Below are 8,357 nucleotides of genomic sequence, written 5' to 3'. Positions count from 1 at the left end.
TCGGTGCAACGACGGTGGAGAGTCCAGACCAGGTTTCCACTGTGCGCATTCCCTCAGAATATGCCGATTTGGCTATCGCCTTCTGTAAAAAGAGGGCGACCCGATTACCACCTCATCGACGAGGGGATTGCGTGATAAATCTCCAGGTAAACGCTGCACTTCCCAGGAGTCACGTGTACCCATTGTCACAGGAGGAAACGTTGGCTATGGAGACATATGTCACGGAATCTCTGAGACAGGGGTACATTCGGCCCTCCATGTCACCCGTCTCCTCGAGTTTCTTTTTCGTGAAGAAAAAGGATGGAGGGTTGCGTCCGTGCATTGATTATCGAGGTCTAAATTCCATCACAGTAGGGTTCAGTTACCCACTACCTCTCATCGCTACGGCGATGGAATCATTTCACGGCGCGCGTTTTTTCACGAAACTGGACCTCAGGAGCGCTTACAATCTGGTGCGTATCCGGGGAGGAGACGAGTGGAAAACCGCATTTAGTACCACATCGGGCCACTATGAGTACCTCGTCATGCCGTATGGGTTAAAGAATGCTCCAGCCGTCTTTCAATCCTTTGTTGATGAGATTCTCAGGGACCTGCACGGGCAGGGGGTGGTGGTGTATATTGACGACATCCTGATTTATTCCGCCACCTGCGCCGCGCATGTCTCCCTGGTGCGCAAGGTGCTTGGGCGACTGCTGGAGAATGACCTGTACGTTAAGGCTGAGAAATGTGAGTTTTTCAAACGAGCCGTTTCCTTCCTGGGGTATCGCATTTCCACCTCGGGGGTGGTGATGGAGGATGACCGCGTTAAAGCCGTGCGTAATTGGCCGACTCCGACCACGGTAAAGGAGGTGCAGCGGTTTTTAGGGTTTGCCAATTACTACCGGAGGTTTATCTGGGGCTTTGGTCAAGTTGCTGCTCCCATTACCTCACTGCTGAAGGGGGGTCCGGCGCGCTTGCGCTGGTCAGCAGAGGCGAACAGATCGTTGAGTCGCCTGAAGGAGCTGTTTACCGTCGCTCCAGTGCTGGCTCATCCGGATCCCTCGTTGGCATTCATAGTGGAGGTGGACGCGTCCGAGACTGGGGTGGGGGCCGTGCTATCACAGCGCTCGGGCACGCCACTCAAACTCCGCCCGTGCGCTTTCTTTTCTAGGAAGCTCTTGCCGGCGGAGCAGAACTATGACGTGGGGGACAGGGAGTTGTTAGCTGTGGTCAAGGCTCTGAAGGTGTGGAGACATTGGCTTGAGGGGGCTAAGCACCCTTTCCTCATCTGGACTGACCACCGTAATCTCGAGTACATCCGGGCAACTAGGAGACTGAATCCGCGTCAGGCCAGGTGGGCCATGTTCTTTACCCGTTTCCGGTTCACGATCTCTTATCGGCCAGGTTCACAGAACACGAAGGCCGACGCACTGTCCCGCCTATATGACACCAAGGAGAGGGCCATCGATCCGGCTCCCATTCTTCCAGCGTCGTGCTTGGTAGCTCCGGTGGTATGGGAGTTGGACGCGGAGATCGAGCGGGCATTACGGTTGGAACCTGCACCATCGTAGTGTCCGGCAGGTGTTCAGTACGTGCCGCTTGGTCTCCGTGATCGATTGATTCGATGGGCCCATAATCTCCCCTCTTCGGGTCACCCTGGGATCGAGAGGACAGTGCGGAATCTGAGGGGGAAGTACTGGTGGCCCACCTTGGGTAAGGACGTGCGGTTTTATGTTTCCTCCTGCTCGGTGTGCGCTCAGAGCAAGGCTCCTCGACACCTGCCTAGAGGGAAATTACACCCCCTCCCCGTTCCACAGCGGCCGTGGTCACACTTGTCAGTGGACTTCCTCACTGACCTTCCCGTATCTCAGGGGAACACCACTATCCTGGTCGTTGTGGATTGGTTCTCGAAGTCCTGTCGTCTCATCCCGTTGCCCGGTCTCCCTACGGCTCTGCAGACTGCGGAGGCCCTGTTTACCCATGTCTTCCGGCACTACGGGGTGCCCGAGGACATCGTTTCTGATCGGGGTCCCCAGTTCACGTCAAGAGTTTGGAGGGTGTTCATGGAACGTTTGGGGGTCTCGGTCAGCCTGACCTCGGGTTTCCACCCCGAGAGTAATGGGCAGGTGGAGAGGGTGAACCAAGAGGTGGGTAGGTTTCTAAGGACGTATTGCCAGGACCGGCCCAGGGAATGGGCGAGATACGTGCCATGGGCAGAAATAGCCCAAAATTCTCTACGTCACTCATCAACCAACATGTCACCGTTCCAGTGCGTGTTGGGCTACCAGCCGGTCCTGGCTCCATGGCACCAGAGCCAGACCAAGGCTCCTGCGGTGGAGGATTGGGTGCAGCGCTCGAAGGACACTTGGAGAGCCATCCAAGACGCATTCACAAAGGCGAGTGGACGGCAGAAGAAGAGCGCTGACCAGCACCGCAGTGAGACCCCTGTGTTTGCACCAGGGGATCGAGTCTGGCTCTCGGCTAGAAACCTGCCCCTCCGCTTGCCCTGCCGGAAGCTGGGCCCGCAGTGTGTAGGGCCGTTTAAAGTCCTGAGGAGGATAAACGAGGTGTGTTACCGGTTACAACTTCCATCTTACTACCGTATTAACCCCTCGTTTCATGTGTCTCTCCTCAGGCCGGTGGTGGCTGGTCCCATGCAGGAAGGTGAGGTGCCGGAGGTTCCTCCACCCCCGCTGGACATTGGGGGGTCCCCGGCGTATAAGATACGCGCCATTCTGGACTCCAGACTTCGGGGGGGGGGGGGGGGGCCTACAGTACCTCGTCGACTGGGAGGGGTACGGCGCGGAGGAGAGGTGCTGGGTACCCAGGAAGGACATTTTGGACCCCCCACAACTGAAGGAGAACCACCGCCTTCATGGGGATCGCCCTGCGCCTCGTCCTCCGGGTCGCCCTCGAGGTCGGTGGCGGCGCGATGCGGGAGCCACGCGTCAGGAGGGGGGTAGTGTCACGAATCCCACCGAAGGTGGCTCCCCTGCCTGCTTGGGCGGCGCTCGGCGGTCGTCGTCACCGGCCTACTAGCCGCCGCTGATCCCTTTTTCCTTTTCGTTTGGTATGTCTTATTGTTTGCACCTGTTCCTCATTTGGTTCTTTGGATTTTTGGTTATTTAAGTCTGGTTAGCCCGCCCAGGTTTGTGCGGGATTATTTAGCGTCAGGTTGTGTTTTGGATTTGGATGTGCTGGCGATCTACTATCGTTCTATTTTTATGCATGCTGTGCACCTGTTGTTTGGGCACTTTTGTATTTTTCACGCCGGTTGTGTTGGCGTCGATCGTGTTGTGTTTTATTGAATAAACACACAGTTCCTTACCTCTGCTCTCTGCGCCTGACTCCTACCACCACTCCTAGCAACGACTGACAATGACAGTTATGATCTGACATAGCTAATCAACTACAGTTTGTGTGGATAGGATCAGAATCAGGGTACACAATGTCACGTAAAATGCATTGGAGCCTCCCCCAAAGTCCTAGGCTCTTTCTTTACCATGAACATGCAGCTGTTAGACAAACGCTTTTTCAACCACACTTTTACCTCCTTGCTCCTGATGCGGTTAGTCTGTTGCTCTGGGATCCCCCGGACAATGCTGTGGTGCCTCTTCCACATGATGTGTTCTCCAGCACTGCTTTTATCACTCTGTGAATCATTGCATTGTAGTTGACATACCAGCGTACCAAGGTAGTCATGCCTCCACTGCATCCCACAACTCCTACCTCAGGCCTACTCTGTTAACAAGGCTGTCTCCTACACACCACATTCTCCTCACACTCGCAACATGGTTGTCACACTGTCACCCTATAGTGCATCTCATCTCAGTACCTTTTCAACAAGCCCTGCAGTTAACCCAAATTATATTAAGAACAATATGGATTGAAGTTGAATAAAGATTGATAAGTGTTGCTCATTCGTTTGTATCAATAAACCATCAATCAATATGTTTTTGAATGGTATATAAAATGTCTTATGCGTACAGAGACATTTCCTTAATTCAGTCAACCAGGGTAGAGATGGTTATCACACCCCTATTTCACCAACACACAAGACAAATCCCTTCTCTACCTCTCACAAACATAGCAATGGGGTTGATTCATAAAATGTAACCACCATGTTAAACTTACTACTTGTTTTGTAAAGCCAAATGACATAATCAATACTCCTCTAAAGATCATGAGTTTCATGTATTTGCTTGTGTGTCCTTTTCTGACACAGTGAGTTGGAGGAAACATCACAGCTATACCCATTATTTCTGTCAACTCAGTGTATAGAGCGAACAGGTGGTAGTTACGTTTTATACATCAACCCCTAATGTGTTTTACTGCAGTGAGTCAGCAACACAGGGCTTAGCATTATGCTCTAACTATACTGTTTACACAGAAGGTGGACAGAGACACACACTTAGAACCACATTAAATTGTTCCAAACGCAAACTTGCAAAAGATGCTTACATGTTCTAACCAATGTGTATGGTGTGGGTGAAGGGAGAGGCCGCACGCTGCTGTTCAGACAGCAGATTAAGGCGAGTGATGCCCAGTTTGGTGCAGCAGCAGCAGGCTTTGTTAATCTGGGTCTGTGGTGTGGCTTTCAGTCTGTGTGTTGGTTGGTGCTCAGGGGAATACTAATGCAGCTCTTTGTCTTCCAGGGCATTAGTGATTAGTGGCTTTTGTGTGGGGTCGTACACTCAAGCACACGTGTGTGTGCTTGGGGGCACACGGGGGGATCCCTCTACTAAAACCAAAAACCGAGAGTGGTCCATACTATTTATTTCATTTCATATACAGTAAAGGAATGTGTTCTGGTTTTAAATGTCTATGTAAGCTGGTTACTTATGTGCATCTAACAAGAAAGTATGTGTTACATGCAGTATGTTAAACACTGAGTGCACAAAACATTAAGAACACCTGCTCTTTCCATGACATAGACTGACCAGGTGAATCCAGTTGAAAGCTACGATCCCTTATTGATGTCACTTGTTAAGACTTTTTTGAGACTTGAGACAATTGAGACATGGATTGAATAGAGCGCATCTCTTATTCAGAGGGGTTGGGTTAAATGCGGAAGACACATTTCAGTTGAATGCATTCAGTTGTAAGACTGACTAGGTATCCCCATTCAGACCCTTCACTTTTTCCACATTTTGTTACGTTACAGCCTTCTTCTAAAAAGGATTCAATTAACATGTTTCCTCATCAATCTACACACAATACACCATAATGACAAAGCGAAAACAAGTTTTTGGACATTTTTGCACATTTATTCAAAATAAAAAACAGAAATACCTTATTTACATAAGTATTCAGACCCTTTGCTATGAGACTCGAAATTTAGCTCATGTGCATCCTTTTTCCATTGAACAACCTTGAGATGTTTCTACAACTTGATTGGAATCCGCCTGTGGTAAATTAAATTGATTGTGCATGATTTGGAAAGTCTCACACCTGTCTATATAAGGTCCCACAGTTGACAGTGCATGTCAGGGCAAAAACCAAGCCATGAGGTTGAAGGAACTGTCCGTAGAGCTCAGAGACAAGATTGTGTCGAGGCACAGATCTGGGGAAGGGTACCAAAAAAAGTGCAGCATTGAAGGTCCCCAAGAACACAGTGGCCTCCATCACTCTTAAATGGAAGAAGTTTGAAACCATCAAGACTCTTCCTAAAGCTGGCCTCCCGGCTAAACTGACCAATCGGGGGAGAAGGGCCTTAGTCAGGGAGGTGACCAAGAACCCGATGATCAATCTGACAGAGCTCCAGAGTTCCTCTGTGGAGATGGGTGAACTTTCCAGAGGGACAACCATCTCTACAGCACTCCACCAATCAGGCCTTTGTGGTAGAGTGGCCAGACAGAAGCAACTCCTCAGTAAAAGGCACATGACAGCCTGCTTGGAGTTTGCCAAAAGGCAACTTAAGGACTCTCAGACCATGAGAAACAAGATTCTCTGGTCTGATGAAACCAAGATTGAACTCTTTGGCCTGAATGCCAAGTGTCACATCTGGAGGAAACCAGGCACCATCCATATGGTGAAGCATGGTAGTGGCAGAATCATTCTGTGGGGATGTTTTTCAGCGGCAGGGACTGGGATACTAGTCAGGATCGAGGTAAAGATGAACGGAGCAAAGTACAGAGAGATCCTTGATGAAAACCTGATCCAAAGCACTCAACCTAACCTACGAATGAAAGTTTACAGTAGGTGCACAGAGGTCGAGAGAGAAATTTGATGTGACAGACAGTGACACATGGTCCGACAGTGACATTCAATACTGCCTTGCACACTCTTGCCTGCATCTAGCTGATAATGGGTGTAATCATTAGTCGAACAGTTGCAAATTAGAGTTTCTATTGGACAAATTCAGGTATGTTTATCCCGGTTTTGTTCCGTTTGCTCCTGTTTAAGAAACGTTTTTCAACAGAATCGGCAGAATGAATACACCCCTGATCACCCTTTGACACAGTTCACAGTAGCCACGTTATATTCCTTCTCGCGTTTACGTTATGCGTTTCACCTATTCCGTTCTCTTCCCTTCAATGCACAACACAACACATGTTGTGACCAGGCAAAAAAAACTTTCCAAGACACACAGCCTACAAACCCTAACCTGGACGACACTGGGCCAATTGTGCACCACCCTATGGGACTCTCAATCACTGCCAGTTGTGATACAGCCTGGAATCCAACCAGGGTCTGTAGTGATGCCTCTAGCGCTGAGATGCAGTGCCTTAGACCGCTGCACCACTCGGGAGCATCTCTGGAGAGACCTGAAAATTGCTATGCAGCGACGCTCCCCATCCAACCTGACAGAGCTTGAGAGGATATGCAGAGAAGAATTGGAGAAACTCCCCAAAAACAGGTGTGCCAAGCTTGTATCGTCATAACCCAGAAGACTCGATGCTGTAATCGCTGCCAAAGGTGCTTCAACAAAGTACTGAGTAAAGGGTCTGAATACTTATGTAAATGTATTATTTACATTTTTACTTTTTATAAATTTGCAAACATTTCCAAAAAACTGTTTTTGATTTGTCTTTATGGGGTATTGCGTGGAGATTGATGAGAAAAAACAAACATTTAATACATTTTAGAATAAGGCTGTAGCGTCGCAAAGTGTGGAAAAAGTCAAGGGGTCTAAATCCTTCCCGAATGCACTGTATATGTGCCATTCAGAGGGTGAATGGGCAAGACAAAAGATTTAAGTGCCTTTCAACTGGTAGTAGTATGGTACTAGGTGCAAGGTGCGCTCAACAGTTCCCAGTTTTATTGTGTATCAATATTGGTCCATCACACAAAGAACATACAGCCAACTTGACACAACTGTGGGAAGCATTGGAATCAACATGGGCCAGCATACCTGTGGAACGCTTCAACATATTGTAGAGGCCATTCTCCAGCGAATTGAGGCTGTTCTGAGGGCAAAAGGCAGGGTGCAACTCAAATTTAGGAATGAGTTCTCATTGTTTGGTAAACTCAGTGTATATATACAGAGTAACCTAAATAAAATAGATGATGCTCTATGGTATACCGTAGAATTGGAAGTCATTCATTATCATCATAGTATTTTTACAAATGTTTTTAAACATTTTTATTTAACCTTATTTATTGTGTTAGTATTTATTTAATTTTTTACTATACTTTATTTTGAAAATATTTTCTCAACTCTATTTCTTGAACTGCGTTGTTGGTTAAGGGCTTGTAAGTAAGCATTTCACGGTAAGGTCTACACCTGTTGTATTTGGCGCATGTGACAAATAACTTTTGATTTGATTTTTGACCCAATCAAACTTTATTTTTGACCTTTATTTAACTAGGCAAGTCAGTTAAGAACAAATTCTTATTTACAATGACAGCCTAACCCAGCCAAACCCTAACCCGGATGACGCTGGGTCAATTGTGCACCGCCCAATGGGTAGTAAATGACATCTCATTGACTATGTAATGTACTGATACACTATATGTACAAAAGTATGTGGACACCCCTTCATATTGGTGGATTCGGCTATTTCAGCCATACCGTTACTGGCAGGGGCATAAAATCGAGCACACCGCCATGCAATCACCATAGAAAAATATTGGCAGTACAATGACCTTACTGAAGAGCTCAGTGACTTTCAATATGGCACCGTCATAGGATGCCACCTTTTCAACAAGTAATTTTTTCACATTTTCGCCCTGCTCTAGCTGCCCCAGTCAACTGTAAGTGCTGTTATTGTGAAGTGGAAACGTTTAGGAGCAACAAGGCGAAGTGGTAAGCCACATAAGCTCACAGAATGGGGCCGCAGAGTGCTGAAGTACGTAGCATGTAAAAATCGTTTGTCCTTGGTTGGAACACTTACTACCGCGTTCCAAACTGCCTCTTGAAGCATCTTCAACACAAG

This window comes from Salmo salar, chromosome 24 (assembly GCF_965601325.2).
Source record: "Salmo salar chromosome 24, fSalSal1, whole genome shotgun sequence".
Classification (NCBI taxonomy): domain Eukaryota; kingdom Metazoa; phylum Chordata; class Actinopteri; order Salmoniformes; family Salmonidae; genus Salmo; species Salmo salar.
Note: the sequence above shows the minus strand (reverse complement) of the source record.